General features: G+C 52.4%; 1 long non-coding RNA gene across 1 annotated transcript; it reads left to right on the plus strand.

The window, feature by feature from the left end:
- Window positions 1-306: 306 nt before the first annotated feature.
- On the plus strand, window positions 307-1,463 carry LOC107127017 (uncharacterized). Its single transcript, XR_001484280.4, has 3 exons — window positions 307-879; window positions 966-1,027; window positions 1,219-1,463. It is a non-coding gene; the product is annotated as an uncharacterized lncRNA (long non-coding RNA).
- Window positions 1,464-16,305: the final 14,842 nt, after the last annotated feature.

The following is a 16,305-nucleotide window of genomic DNA, read 5'->3' on the forward strand; positions in this document are numbered from 1 at the left end:
TCTGGCAGAGAGGAGGCAGGTCAAGTAACAAAGCTGGTGCTTCCTGGGATGCTATCTATGGGCCAGTCCCTGGTTTGCAAATCCCTTCCGTGCATGAACTTATCTAAAGCCCTATGAGGTGGAGCTAGTACTGGCACTATCCCATACTGCAGATGGAGAAACCGAGGCCCAGTGCGGGGGGGTTATTGCAGACTCTTCGGCCAGGACACAGGCATTTGGCTAAACCTAGTGTTTGTGGCAGGGTCTGTTCTGATTGGCTGATGCCTGTCCTACTAGTTAGTCAATGTTTTGAAGGTCACCCTGGTTACACAGCTGGATGGAGGAGGCGGAATCCCAACCAACCCCTGGGGCTGAAGCCCTGCTCTGAACCACGATCCTCTCTCCGTCTAGCGCCGCAGCGCACCTCAGGACAAGTAATGTGCGTCGAAGGGCTTTGGAAACTGTAAGGCACAGTATAAATAACAGTTTCCTTCATTCCACCTGGGCGGGAGAAGCCTGTTGAGGCCAAAGAAGTTGGGCCATGAGAAGGCAGAGGAAACGCTGCTGTGGGGAACCAGCATTCTCTCTGCTTACTCAACGGGGAAAGTGAGTCAGAAGGGAAGCCTCCCTGAGTGGAGCCCCATGGTCAGCCTCTGGGAGGTTCTCACGTGCCAGACGCCATCGGGCACTAACCAGGTTAGCCTAGACTTGTCCCCAGGGACCGTCCAGGCTCTCCTGCAACTGGCCACCAGGGGGCGCCGCTCCCCCAGCCTTCCTCTTACTGACCCTACCCGGCCGCCCTCAACCTGCTCGCGAGAAACCAGGCCTTGGAAGGAGTCCAGGGGAGCAGGCACCAGAGACTTTGAAAAGTGGCAAAGACGCGGGAGATGCTGAGTGGAGGTGGGAGTTCGTCCCTGCCCCACTGGGAGGGAGAGGGGAAGGGGGGACGGAAGCCTACATATACCCGTTTTCAATTCCCGAACCAGCCCTGCGGAGGAGCGCCTGTTCCCATTTTACAGATGAGGAATTCGAGGCCCAAAGATGTTGGGTAAGATCAAGAGGCTAGGGACACGCAGCGCTGGGTCATTTGCTTCTAACATCAGTTCCCAATGGCACCACAAGCAAATGCTAGCTCATTTGGCCCTGTCGCCTGGCGGGTCCCCCCCTCCCGCGCCCTCGTTGATCCTATGTTCTGAGTCGTGGCCAACACTACAACCTAGTCCCCCCACTGTGTTCCAGCAACAATTCCAGCAGCCCCTTCTCCAACCTGAACTTTCTGGAAGCCTGGACACCTGCTTCATTGTTCTCCAGGGACCCCCATCAGCCACCCACCCCACACCCTCCCCATCTGGGCAGAGCCGGGAGCCCCCTCTGCAGCCCTGGCCTGCTTAACATCCCTCCCCCACCCCAGGGACCCCGCGGGGTCAGGCTTTGCTCCTCGGCACCCCATGGTAGGCAGCAGCACGAATAAACAATGGGACATTTGAACCAGGAAGAGCCTGTGGTTGAGGCCAAAACAGGCACCAAGGTTTTCTCTAAGCTCCTACCAACTCCTTTTATGGCTTCTGGGCCCAGTTCCTTCTTCATAAAAAGTCAGAACTGGAAAAGACTTCGAGTCACTGGGTCCAGCCTGAGCCAACACTTTAATTTTCTACAGAAAAAACCCGTCGTGCCGCCTCCCCCGCTCCAGCCAGGTTTACAGCACCAGGATCGGGCCGGCAGCGTCCTGCACCGGAGGGAAATTCTAGCCCTGGGGCGGGTCCTGGGCATGTCCGCCCGGGGAGGCCCAGTCCCTGCACCTGTAAAATGGGGGGCGGGCCTAACCGTAGCTTCTTCAAAGGTCCCCCGCCCCCAGCTTGAGGTCCTGTATCTAGCCCCGGGGACCCGCCCTAACGAACATCTATTTCGGCCCCCTTGTCCAACCGTTTCCTTCCCTCTGCCGTGAGGGAAGCTCGCGTGTGTGGGCGCACGTGCGTGCAAGTGATCATGTGTGTGCAGGAGCCCGTGGCAGCCGGAGGCAACTTGGAACACGCGTCCGCGTCCGCGCCTGGGCCTGTGCGCGCCCCCGAGGTGCTGGCCTCCCCTCGCCAGCCAGGTGGCCGTGTGCAGCGCCGCGTGTGCCCCGCGTGTACCAGCCTGGGCCGCCCGCCCCTCGCGGCTGACAGCACGCGGTGCGCGGCATCCGGAACGTGGGAGCTTCTGGTTCCCAGTCCCGGGGACCAGCGCCCCCTCCCCGCCAAGAATTTTTTTCTGCTCCACGAGGCGCGCTCCCGGGTGGGGGCCGAGAGCAGCCCAGCCTGGGCCGGCCTCCTAGGGCGGTGAGTCTGCCGGGAGCGCGCCGCCCCCACCCAGGCGCCCCGATGGGTTTTTCCATGACTGCATCCGGCCTCGGGCCGCCTTTGTTCCCGCCGTCCCCGGCCTGCCCGCGGGGCGGCCCGCCTCTCCCTGCGCGCCGGGGATTTTCCAGGGCTCAATTGGAGCACTGGCGAGCCGCCTCCCCGCCCCCAGCCTCCCGCGCCCCGACTGCCCCGAGTCCTGTTTCGGGGAGCCTAGCCCTCTCTAGACGCGCCGCTCGCTCCCCTGTCCCCGCCTCCAGGACCTGCGTCCTCCCAGCCCCACATTTGTGCGCAAAGTTGACGATCACCAGGCCCGCGCGCTTCGGCATTTCGCGAAGGCGCTGCCCGCGCCCTGAGTCCCTCCCTGGGGCTGCACTTTGGAAAGGACGGAGGTCTCATCTGCTTCGCAGTTGCAAAAGGCGTCACGTTTTCACCAAGGGGCAGGTGGTGCAGTTGGGGCCCTGGGAGGCCTGGCCCACCACGGAGCGGGAACCGGAGCGCGCGCGCGCGCCCGGGAGATCTCCATGTGATCAGCGCGCGCGGCAGCTCCCTGGCGGAAACACCTCCCACTTCCACTGTAGAGTGGGCTCACCCGCGGGCGGAAAGTGACACAGCTGGGGGACGACTCCGTGCTCCCCAATCCCGTCCCCGCTGTTAGTAAGGAAGTGGAGATAAACCGAAAAGGGGCCTTGGAGAAAGCAGCAGGGCGGGGTGAGGGAGTTGGGAGGGATTATTTGAGAGCGTGAGGTCAGGCTCAGAGCCCCAGGTCCCTCTCAGATCCCCCGTGCCCGTGAGAACTACGCGTACGCCACCGATCCTGCCCGCGCGGGGTTGAGTTCCGTTTGTGTCTCCGCGCTCTGCGACTCTGCGCGCCTGGGGGCCTCCCAGCTATTGCCTGGCTATTCTGGCGGGAAAAGTGTAAGAAACGCTGTTCGCCCTGCAGGAGAAGCCAGACTCGCAGGGGTGCTTCAGGCTGGGGAAGGGTGCCTGCCTCTGTGGGGTTTTTGGAATCCCAGGTGGCGCCCTTCCTACAGCCCGGCAGAAGGCAGCCATGCCTTGAGGTGGGGAAAGATCTGGAGGTGCGGGTGGGAGGAGGACGGAGCAGGAGGGACACCCGGATCCGCAGAGAGTCAGAGGCCCGGCGCTGTCTTGCTGTGCCAGGTGGGAGGGAACGCCCCGTCGGCCCTTTGAGCGCCAGCTCCCTGGCCTAACCAGTCATGAGGGAATCCGCAGGCCGCTCTGGAAGGGCCCTTCCTCCAGGTGTCCTCTTGATCAGCTTTCCCTGCTCTTTAAGGTGTCCCTGTGTCTTGACCCCCTCCCCTCTCCACCCTCTTATTTGCTCTCAGAGGCAGCACACCAGCCCCCATCCCCAACCATCCGAGGATGAGAAAGTCTTGGTCCTGGCCGGGCGCAGTGGCTCATGCCTGTAATCCCAGCACTTTGGGAGTCCGAGACGGGCGGATCACGAGATTAGGAGTTGGAGACCAGTCTGGCCAACATAGTGAAACTCCGTCTCTACCGAAAATACAAAAAATTAGTCGGGTGTGGTGGTGGGCACCTATAATCCCACTACTCGGGAGGCTGAGACATGAGAATCGCGTGAACCAGGGAGGCAGAGGTTACAATGAGCCGAGATCGCGCCATTGCACTCCACCCCGGTGACAGTGCGAGACTCGTCTCTAAATAAATAAATAAAATAGGGCCGCGCGCGGTGGCTCACGCCTGTGATCCCAGCACTTTGGGAGACCGGGGCGGGCTGATCACGAGGTCAGGAGTTGGAGACCAGCCTGACCAACATGGAGAAACCTTGTCTCTACTAAAAATACAAAATTAACCGGGTATGGTGGCGCATGCCTGTAATTCCAGCTACTCGGCGGGAGAATCGCTTGAACCCTGGAGGCGGAGGTTGCAGTGAGCCAAGATCGCGCCATTGTACTCCAGCCTGGGCAACAAGAGCGAAACTCCCTCTAAAAAAATTAATAATAATAACAATAGGCCGGGCGCGGTGGCTCAAGCCTGTAATCCCAGCACTTTGGGAGGCCGAGACGGGCGGATCACGAGGTCAGGAGATCGAGACCATCCTGGCTAACACAGTGAAACCCCGTCTCTACTAAAAAATACGAAAAACTAGCCGGGCGAGGTGGCGGGTGCCTGTAGTCCTAGCTACTCCGGAGGCTGAGGCAGGAGAATGGCGTGAACCCGGGAGGCGGAGCTTGCAGTGAGCTGAGATCTGGCCACTGCACTCCAGCCTGGGTGACAGAGCGAGACTCCGTCTCAAAAAAAAAAAAAATAATAATAATAATAATAATAATAATAATAGGCCGGGTGCGGCGGCTCAGACCTGTAATCCCAGCACTTTGGGAGGCCGAGGCGGGCGGATCACGAGGTCAGGAGATCGAGACCATCCTGGCTAACACGGTGAAACCCCGTCTCTACTAAAAATACAAAAAATTAGCCGGGGGTGGTGGCGGGCGCCTGTAGTCCCAGCTACTCGGATATTCGGAGGCGAGGCAGGAGAATGGCATGAACCTGGGAGGCGGAGCTTGCAGTGAGCCGAGATCGCGCCACTGCACTCCAGCCTGGGCGACAAAGAGAGACTACGTCTCAAAAAAAAAAAAAATAATAATAATAATAATAAATTAATTAAAGGAATAAAAAAATAAATCCTTGATCCCACACCTGGGTTCCCTGCTGCTCACAGGATAACTCAGATGCCCTTTGCCCTTGTAGAATTAGTGGGAGATTCCAGAAGCAGAGGCACAGCCCCTGGCTGGGACCCAGCCCTCCCATAAGGGGAACTTTAACTGAGACACCTGCTTCCCTCCTCCATCAGTCCCCAGAACACCATGGCGACAGAGGCCTTCAAGGTGCACAACTCCTCACCTAGTATGCCGACTGATATTGACTAGACCGGTCAGACAAGCACGGCCTCCTTAGACTCACCTAAATATCTTGGGGTAAGCAAGATGCCATCCAGTTCCCAAAATGATAGCACTTTGGCATCTCCTTTCTTCTTCCTACGCCTTGCACAGGGGAGTAAGTCATGTTTAAGATCTAGTCAATTCCAGTGGTGCCAATGGTAATGGTGCCAATTCAAGTGGTGTCAGAGGGTTTCTACCTGTCCTCCCTGGCCAGGGCCAGCCTTGGGGCAGCAGGAGAGAAAAAGAGCCTGTTGGCAGGTGCTTGGTCCCAGGTGTGACTGCCATAAGGGGGCAAACATCAAAGGTTCTGTCACTCAGAGATGAGGTGATTGCACCACTAAATCCTATTTGTTGTTCCCTTCAATCTCCACGTCCTTGCTCAGGCTGAGAATATTCTATTTTTGTTTTGGAGACAAGATTGCACTCTGTTGTCCAGGCTGGAGTGCAGTGGTGCAATCACCTCCCTGAAGCCTCAACTTCCTGGGCTCAAGTCGTCCTCCTGCCTCAACCTCCCGAATAGCTGGAACTACAGGTGCATGCCACCACACCCAGCTAATGTTTTGGATTTTTAGCAGAGATGGGTCTCGCTGTGTTGCCCAGGCTGGTCTCAAACTCCTGAGCTCAAATAATCTTCCAGGCTTGGCCTCCCAAAGTGCTAGGATTACAAGTGTAATCTTAAATCCTGGCCTGAAGCATTATTCCTCTTCATCACCTCCCACTTACTCAAACATACACTTTCCAGAACTTTCCTTCTAGTCAGAATGTTTTCTCCTCCCTTTAAAGGCAGAGTTCGGGAGAGCAGAAACAAAAAGGAATGCTTTGATCTTGATACATTCTAAAAATGGATTAAACTTCCAATAGTGATAGCAAACACTTAGTATTTGCTATTTTCCAGGCTGTTCACATATATTAATTCATTTAACCCACATAGCGACTCTGGGAAGTGGGCACCATTATCACTTCCATCTTATAAATGAGAAAACAGGCACAAGAAGTGAAGCGATCTGTCCAAGGTCACACAGGCAGAGGCTCAGCTGGGCGTTGACCGCGGCAGCCTGGCCCAGAGCCTGTGCTCCTATACTGTGCTTGTAAAGTTTTGCACAGGCAGACCCAGGAAGTGGTGTTAATATACATAGCTCATCTGTAGAGTACGAGGCAAACAATAGGTGCTGGGGTTTAGGAGACATTTTTCTTGGGCAGAGTCACATTCATAACGGCGATGTCTGCTGCAGTTCCCACTTCGTGGCTGTTACAGTTGTTTTATGGGTTTTTTAAATCACAACTGTCAACTGAGAAATGTATGCCAGTCAGATCGTTACCTTGATGGAAGAAAACTCCAAGTCCTTCCAGCAGTAATGTGCATCCTATAATATTTCTTCATTTCATATCTATTGACCCGCTTGCCTGTGCCCAGCGCTGAGCAGAAGCTAGGGGGAACACTCTTAGCAGGAAGAGAACTCACTTCACCATCTTCTTGGGGAGGCATCACGTCCATGTAATAGTGATACCTTCAGTTGCCAAAGGGAGCATTTCAATTGACCAGCAGCGAATATCTGATGAGGACTCATGGCCAACCGACATGAAGGTGGGCTCATGATCCCTCTGGTCTCCATGCCCTTTTGAGACGCCTCCCACTTGGGTGTGGGTGGGGCCGGTGACTTGCTTCTAACTAATAGACTATGGCAAAGGTGACAGGATGGATGTGACTGTGTGTGTGTAGGTTATATGAAATTGTAATGACAGTTTTGCTAGGCTGCCTCCTTCCTTGTTGGCTTACAAGCAAGAAACTGATGCCCTCAGTCCAACAGCCTACTCGCAGCTTAATTCTGCAAACAAGTACATGAGCTTGGAAGAAGATCCTTCCCCAGTGAAGCCACAGATGAGTCCCTAACCCTGGCCTGCACCTTGACCACAGGCTTGGAGAGGACCCAGATGAGCCATGCTCAGACTCCTGTAAGAAAATTGTGGGGGCCGGGCGCGGTGGCTCAAGCCTGTAATCCCAGCACTTTGGGAGGCCGAGACGGGCGGATCACGAGGTCAGGAGATCGAGACCATCCTGGCTAACACGGTGAAACCCCGTCTCTACTAAAAAAATACAAAAAACTAGCCGGGCGAGGTGGCGGGCGCCTGTAGTCCCAGCTACTCGGGAGGCTGAGGCAGGAGAATGGCGTGAACCCGGGAGGCAGAGCTTGCAGTGAGCCGAGATCCGGCCACTGCACTCCAGCCTGGGTGACAGAGCAAGACTCTGTCTCAAAAAAAAAAAAAAAAGAAAAGAAAATTGTGGGACAGGCCGGGCGCGGTGGCTCATGCCTGTAATCCCAGCACTTTCAGAGGCCAAGGCGGGCGGATCACCTGAGGTCAGGAGTTCAAGACCAGCCTGACCAACATGGTGAAACCTCATCTCTACAAAAATACAAAAATTAGCCAGGCATGATGGCACGTGCCTGTAATCCCAGCTACTTGGGAGGCTGAGGTGGGAGAATCACTTGAACCCGGGAGGGGGAGGTTGCAGTGAGCTGAGATGGCACCATTGTACTCCAGCCTGGGCGACAGAGAGACTCCATCTCAAAAAAAAAAAAAAAAAGAAAGAAAGAAAGAAAATTGTGAGGCTGAGTGCGGAGACTCACGCCTGTAATCCCAACACTTGGGGAGGCTGAGGCAGGTGGATCACGAGGTCAGGAGTTCGAGATGAGCCTCTACCATCGTGAAACCCCATCTCTACTAAAAATACAAAAATTGGCCAGGTGTGGTGGCACACGCCTGTAATCCCAGCTACTAGGGAGGCTGAGGCAGGAGGATCGCTTGAACCTGGAAGGCAGAGGTTACAGTGAGCCAAGATCTCACCACAGCACTCCAACCTGGGCAACAGAGCGAGACTCTGTCTCCAAAAAAAAAAATAAAGGCCGGGCGCGGTGGCTCAAGCCTGTAATCCCAGCACTTTGGGAGGCCGAGACGGGTGGATCACGAGGTCAGAAGATCGAGACCATCCTGGCTAACACGGTGAAACCCCGTCTCTACTAAAAAATACAAAAAACTAGCCGGGCGAGGTGGTGGGCGCCTGTAGTCCCAGCTACTCGGGAGGCTGAGGCAGGAGAATGGCGTGAACCCGGGAGGCGGGGCTTGCAGTGAGCTGAGATCCGGCCACTGCACTCCAGCCTGGGCGATAGAGCAAGACTCCATCTCAAAATAAATAAATAAATAAATAAAATAAAATAAAATAAAATTGTGAGATAATAAATATGTGTTTTTGAAGTTTGTTTCATTTTCAGAGATGGAGTCCTACTATGTTGACCAGTCTGGCTGTGAATTCCTGGGCTCAAGTGTTCCTCCTGTTTCAACCTCCTAAGTCTCTGGGACTGTAGGTATGTGCCACCGCACCAAGCTGAATGTGGATTGTTTTAACCCTCTACCTTTGTGGTGACATTCTTACGCAGCAACAGAGAACCCATATAGAACCTATTAGGTAAAAAGTCCTCTGTGGGGCTGCTAGAGGGTACCAAAAAGTATAAGGAACCCAGCACTTCAGGAGCTTCCCAACAGTCAAGGTGAAAAAGGAACCACAGCGTAGTTTTACTATTTGAAAAAAGAAAATGTTTCCAAAGATTGAACCCAGCCAAACATAGTGGCTCTCGCTTGTAATCCCAACACTTTGGGAGGCCAAGGTAGGAAGATTGCTTGAGGCCAGGAGTTTGACACCAGCCTGGGCAACATCATGAGACCTCCATCTCTACACAAATAGAAAAGAGGGAAACTGGTTCCTGATTCTAAGAGGAATTTATCACGTGGACAGTATGTACAATCTGTGAACAGAGCATTGAGTCTGTAGGGACTGGACCACCTGCAATTCAAGAGTCCTCATCCTGCCTCCTTTGGGTCTGACCTCGTGCCACATCACACCCTCCTGCTTGCCACTCTCCTGGACTGCCCTTCCTTCTCTGCCCATTGCCTCCTACATTTCAAGGACCAACCGGGACCTGTCACTCCTTCTTCAAAGCCTTTAATTCCCAAGCAGAATTACCTGCTTTCTCCCTAAACTCCCAGATCACTGTTATCAAAGGCATAACACTGTATTTTTCATTTTTCACTGTTTTTATTGAGCACCTGCTAAATGTTGGGCCTCCTGTTAGGTGCAAGAGACACAGTCACAAATGCAGCACAGGGCTGTCCTTGGGGGCCTGCAGGCTGTGGCACCGTGGTCATGGCCCCATCCTTTCTACCACATAGGGCCTGTCCTCTCTTTGCATCCTTGGAGCTAGCATGACACACAGCAGCCTCGAGTCTCAGCATTTGTGAAATGAATGATTGAGGCTGAGCAGACCTTTCTCTGCTAGCTCACAAGCAGTTGCTGCCTTCCTGATAGGCTTTAGGAAAAGTGCTAGCTTAAAACATGTCCCCAAGTAGCTGAATCTCTAGGATATCATGATTCCATGGTGTCCACATGAACTCAACATTCAACCTGTCGAGAGCAAAAGTCAGCAGAAACTGACTGTTTCTCTGTTATTGATACGGGCTGTGGGGGCTGACTGTAATTAATCAGTAGGGTCAGCAGCCTTTGAAAGTTGCTCGTGCTTTCTCATAGCGGTGTCTCAGCAGTATGGATGGAGATGCGGAACATCCTGTGGCAGTGATCCGAGATTTATGCATCTGCTTTATCTGAAAACTGAAGGAATTTAGCAACAAGTTAAGAGGGAAGGCGACCAAGTGTGGCCCTATTTGCTTTGTTGCTCAGCACCTAGCCCCTCCTGTAAACAGGAGGGGCTACGCAAGTCCTTTGTCACTAGCTGCAGCCTTACCTGAAAAGACCTCTGGGGTGCTGCCTGCACGGTCAGGAGGTGGGGAGTGTCTGAGGGCCCCCGAGTCCACAGACCGGCCCTGAAGGTTAGCCATGGGGGCAGCCCACTCCATCCTCCCACCCCTACCCCGACTTCCTGGCCTTCCCAGGCGAATGTAGGCCACCTCGTGTTCAGTTTCCTGGAGAATCTCCTTTCCCTAGCATCCCGGTCCCCAGGGGAGGGGTGAGAGCTGCCCCTGTCCCCGATCTGTGGGGCCTGGCCGCCTTCCGCAGGGCTGCGCGCCATTCCCGCATCGTGCTGCGTCTTGGATGATTTTCCTGGCTGTGGCCCAAGCACCTGGAGCCTCCATTATCTCTGCTCAGAACTTCCTAGCCTCTCCAAAGTCCTCCAAGGAGAATCCCCGCCCCACGCCCAGACACTGATGCGGGCCTCCAAGAGGTTGTTTTCCTTTTTTTTTTTTTTTTTTTTTCTGTAGTGTGACAAGGTTCCTGGAATCCACGGGAGTTTTACTACATTCCCTGGGACTTGTTTACCGCAGATGCAGATTGCGGCGGCGCTGGGTGCGGAGGACGAGGGGGGCGGGAATGAGCCTTCTCCCCGGAGCTGGAGAACCTGTTTCTGTTTCTGTTTTCTCACTGTCTGGTCTGCCCTCCTTCCCTCTTAGGCAGAGCTGATGCCCCATTTTCATCTAAACTGCAGGAGAAATGGTCTCAGAAATGGCTCAAAACACTGCCCCTGGATCCCATAATCTAAACTTTAAAATATTCCGTGAGACATGCCCCTTGTATCATATCAGCTCTCCTCTTCCCTCTGTCCTCCTTAAATCTGAACCATTTTTGGTGTCCTCTCTCTCTCTCTCTCTTTTTTTTTTTTTTTTTTTTTTCGAGACAGAATCTCGCACTGTCGCACAGGCTGGAGTGCAGTGGAGCGATCTCAGCTCACTGTAGCCTCTGCCTTCTGGATTCAAGCGATACTCCTGCCTCAGCCTCCTGAGTAGCTGGGATTACAGGTGCCCACCACCATGCCCAGCTAATTTTTGTATTTTTAGTAGAGACGGGATTTCACCATGTTGGTCAGGCTGGTCTCAAACTCCTGACCTCCCAAAGTGCTGGGATTGCAGGCATGAGTCACCGCGCCAGGCCGGTGTCCTCTCATTTTTATTTTTATTTATTTATTTATTTATTTTTTGTAGAGTTGGCATCTTGCTTTGTTGCCCAGGCTGGTCTGGGACCCCTGGCACCAAGCTATCCTCTCACCTTTGTCTCCCAAAGCGTTGGGATTACAGGTGTGAGACACTGTGCCAGGCTTGGTGTCCTCTCTTTATACTGATTTTGCTGTTTGATCCTTGACTCTAATTTTGGCCTGACCTCTTGGCCAGATACCTGGGACGCCTTGGCTCCCCTCTCGGACCTGACCAAAGCATCTGGAAGGGCTGCCTGCTCCACTCTCTCTGCTTGTCCTCAGTGCCCTGCGTCTGCCCAGCCCCAGCTCCAGGCCCAGGATGCTGCTGCACTGGGGCCTCTGCCTCTCCAGGCTCCAGCTCTTCCTCAGCTAAACAGCTCGGCCCCAGGCAGTTCACAGCTAAAGTGTGGGACTAATAAACACCGTAGGGGCTGGGTATCCCAGCACTTTGGGAGACTGAGGCAGGCGGATCCCTTGAGGCCAGGAGTTTGAGACCAGCCTGGCCAACATGGCAAAACCCCATCTCTACTAAAAATACAAAAATTAGCCTTTCATGGTGGTAGGCACTTGTAGTCCCAGGTACTCCAGAGGCTGAAGCAGGGAATCACTTAGACCTGGGAGGCAGAGGTTGCAGTGAGCAGAGATCTCACGACTGGGCAACAGAGTAAGACTCTGTCTCCAAAAAAAAAAAAAAAAAAAAGTGGTCTGAAAGCTGGGCCCAGGGGCAGACATGATGACTCACGTCTGTAATCCCAGCACTTTGGGAGGCCAAGCTGAGAGGATCACTCCAGCTCAGGAATTTGAGACCAGCCTGGCCAACATAGTGAGACCTCGTCTCTAATGAAATTCAAACAAAAAATGAGCCAGGCATGCTGGAATGCACCTGTAGTCCCAGATACCACCAAGGAGGCCGAGACAGCAGTATCACTTAAGCTGGAGACGTTGGGGTGGCAGTGAGCCCTGATCGTGCTACTGCACTTCAGCCTTGGCAACAGAGTGAGACCCTGTCTCAAAAAAGAAAGAAAGAGAAGCCAGGCACGGGGGCTCACGCCTGTAATCCCTTGGCACTTTGGGAGGCTGAGGTGGGCGGAGCACTTGTGGCCGGGAGTTCCAGACCAGCGTGGCCAATATGGTGAAACCCTGTCTCTGCTAAAATACAAAAAATTAACTGGACATGGAGGTGCACGCCTGTGGTCCCAGCTGCTTGGGAGGCTGAGGCATGAGAATCACTTGAACCTCAGAGGCAGAGGTTGCAGTGAGCCAGGATTGCCCCACTGCACTCCATCCTGGGCAACAGAGTAATTCTGTTTCAAAAGAAGAAAAATTCCTGGTTCAAGCAATCCTCTCGCCTCAGCCTCCCAAAGTACTGGGATTACAGACATGACCCACCACACCCACCCCTCCCCACCCGCCCCACCAAGCCTTGATTTCTTAATATTTTATTAGATATTTGTTCATTTTTTTTTTTTTTTTGAGACAGTTTTGCTCTGTCACCACGCTGGAGTGCAGTGGTGCGATCTTGGCTCACTGCAACCTCCGCCTCCTGGGTTCAAGCAATTCTCCTGCCTCAGCCTCATGAGTAGCTGGGACTACAGATGCACACCACCAAGCCCAGCTAATTTTTGTATTATTTTTAGTAGAGACGGGGTTTCACCATGTTGGCCAAGATGGTATCAATCTCTTGACCTCATGATCCGCCTGCCTCGGCCTCCCAAAGTGCTGGGATTACAGGCATGAGCCACCGCACCCGGCCATTTGTTCAAATTTTTAACAAATATTTATATATTATTTTATGTAAGCTGGTGGGCCTATTTTAACACACACTTTATGAGTTGATATTTAAGATGCATGTTTACTGTTATAAGGAAAAACATAACTCTTCAACAATTACAGTAAAATTAATACTTTCTTGCCACTGTAATAAAGGCATATTTGAATTAGAAAAAAAAAAATGTGGTTTGAGTAAATCGTAAAGAAACAATGTTTTGGCGGGGCATAGTGGCTCACACCTGTAATCCCAGCACTTTGGGAGGCCAAGGCAGGTGGATCATCTGAGGTCAGGAGTTCGAGACCAGTGTGGCCAATATAGTGAAACCCTGTCTATACTAAAAACACAAAAATTAAGCTGGGCATGGTGGCAGGTACCTGTATTCACAGCTACTCGGGAGGCTGAGGCAGGAGAATCACTTGAACCCGGGAGGCGGAGGTTGAAGTGAGCCAAGATTTCATCACTGCACTCCAGCTTGGGCGACAGAGTGAGACTCCGTCTCAAAAAAACAAAAAAAAAATTTTTTTAATTTCTTTATTTTTTTGATTCTTTTTTTATTTTTATTTTTGAAACAGAGTCTCACTCTGTCACCCAGGCTGGAGTGCAGTGGTGTGATCTCGGCTCACTGCAGCCTCCGCCTCCCGGGTTCAAGCAGTTCTCCTGACTCAGCTTCCTGAGTAGCTGGGATTACAGGTGCACGCCACCATGCCTGGCTAATTTTTGTATTTTTAGTAGAGATGGGGTTTCACCATGTTGGTCAGGCTGGTCTCAAACTCCTGACCTCATGATCTGCCCACCTCGGCCTCCTAAAGTGCTAGGATTACAGGCGCGCACCACCATGCCCGGCTACCAATGGTTATGATTCTAATACTCAGCACTGTTCGACTGTTTCTGGGATGGAGACAGGGAGATAGCCTTTGTGGGTCCCCTTCTGCCATATAAAGGGCATACAAAACTCCATTTCAAGGGTCTCTCAGGAGCAGCATTGGTGTGCAAGAAAGGGGAGCTTCTGAAGTACCCATTTCATGCCTAGAACTCAGCAAAGAATTCACTCTCAATAGTTGAATGTCCAAATGTAAGGACCCCTGAGCATCCCCCCAGTCCTCGTTCCACAATAGGAGGCTAAGAGAGACCCCACCAGCAGCACCCAGGCCCCCCTTGAAGCGAGCAGTCCTTCCCCCATTGGCAGACACAATCCCCTAGGAACCATCCTTTGCAGGGATGCACTATGGGCAAAGCCACACTAGTGGGGATACGGGAATATACAAAATGGGTATTTACAGCCAGAGATATAAACAAGGCTCAAGGAGCTATCAGGTTGTAACCAGATAGCTGAGCAATCTCTTTTACCTGAGCACATATACAATGGTATGTATATGTATCACCCAGAAGATTATACCATTGCAGTCTGTTTAGGGAGTGGCAGGAGTAGAAATGAATTATCATGAAGATCAAGTAACTCGGAGATGACCTCTGCCATGTTAAGGGAGCTAAAGATATTTAGCCCACTGCTATAGTTGGACTTTATTTTTATTTTATTTTATTTTCGAGACAGAGTTTCGCTCCTGTCGCCCAGGCTGGAGTGCAATGGCGTGATCTCCGCTCACTGCAACCTCCACCTCCCAAGTTCAAGCAATTCTCCTGCCTCAGCCTCCCGAATAGCTGGGAATACAGGCGCCCGCCACCACACCCAGCTAATTTTTTTTGTATTTTTTAGTAGAGACGGAGTTTCACCATGTTGGCCAGGCTGGTCTCGAACTCCTGACCTCAGGTGATCCACCCGCCTTGGCCTCCCAAAGTGCTCGGATTACAGGCGTGAGCCACTGCTCCCGGCCTTTTATTTTTATTTTATTTTATTATTATTAGTTTTTGAGACAGGGTCTCACTTTGTCACCCAAGCTGGAGTGCAGTGGCATGATAGTGGCTTAGTGCAGCCATGACCTCCTGGGCTCAAGCAATCCTCCAACCTCAGCCTCCTGAGTAGCTGGGACCACAAAAACATGCCACCACGCCTGGTTAATGTTTCATTTTTTGTAGAGACAGGGTTTTGCCACGTTGCCCAGGCTGGTCTCGAACTCCTGAGCTCAAGTAATCCTCCTGCCTCAGCCTCCCAAAGTGCTGAGATTACAGGTGTGAGCCACTAAACCAGGCCTAGCTGGATTTTAAAAGGAGGAGTTAAAAACCTAAAGTGAAAATTAGCTAGGCATGGTGCCTGTACTTGTAATCCCAGCTGTTTGGGACGCTGAGGCAGGAGAATCCCTTGAGCCCAAGAGGTGGAGGCTGCAGTGAGCCGTGATCGTGCCACTGCACTCCAGCCTGGGCAACAGAGTGAGACCCTGTCTCAAAAACAAACGACAACAACCACAACAACAAAACCTAAAGTGGAAGGGGATTTGGTTTACAGGCTGGTAAATAAATGAGGCTTATTCTGGGAAGAAAGGTCAGAGTCTTTGGATTTCTTCCTCCCTCCCACCACATTCCAGGAGAGAGTTTTCAGTTCATTGGCAGGTATATTTCACAACATCCTTGGGGGCAGGAAAAAAAATAGCCATTTATTTTTGGAGTTGAGGACGGAATAATTCTGGAATGGCTTTATTCTCATAATCAGAGTTAGACTTGCCTGATTCATGTAGACCAAAGTGTAGTAACGCAAAAGACTTCATTCCTCCCATGGGAAAATCGCTGCGCATTCCAGGGCATTCTGTGGGAAGAGCAGAAATTCCAGGGCATTCTGTGGGAAGAGCAGAAAGCTCCAGACCCATACAGGGTAAAGCTCTTCTCAGGCTGGCGACAGTGAAACTGTGGGCAGAGCACAGTCTGGAGTCACGGGCTTCACAGAGAGGGGATCTGGGGAGGGGTCCCATGCATGACTCAGAAGGTCCTGGGTGGATCTGTAGTCCAGGATTAAGATGGAAGAAAGGTCCCAGCTGCATAAACAGTCAGGAAAAGATTGGGAGCAGTGCAGATTGACTGGAAAATATGTAAGAAAAATCTTTTTTTTTTTTTTGAAACCTACCAAGTTCAAAGCGATCCTAAGGCCTCAGCTTCCTAAGTAGGTGGGACTACAGGCACACATCACCACACCCTGCTAATTTTTTTTTTGTAGAGATGGGGTTTTGCCATGTTGGCCAATCTGGCCTCAAACTCCTAAGCTCAAGCAATTCACCCACTTTGGCCTTCCAAAGTGCTAGGATACAGGCATGAGCCACTGCACCCAGCCAATCTTTTTTTAAAACATTAAATCTGAGCCTGGCACGGTGGCTCATGCCTGTAATTCCAGCACTTGAGCCTGGGCAACACAGTGAGACCCCATCTCTATTAATTTT

The sequence above is a fragment of the Macaca fascicularis genome, chromosome 12, assembly GCF_037993035.2.
Source record: "Macaca fascicularis isolate 582-1 chromosome 12, T2T-MFA8v1.1".
Classification (NCBI taxonomy): Eukaryota; Metazoa; Chordata; class Mammalia; order Primates; family Cercopithecidae; genus Macaca; species Macaca fascicularis.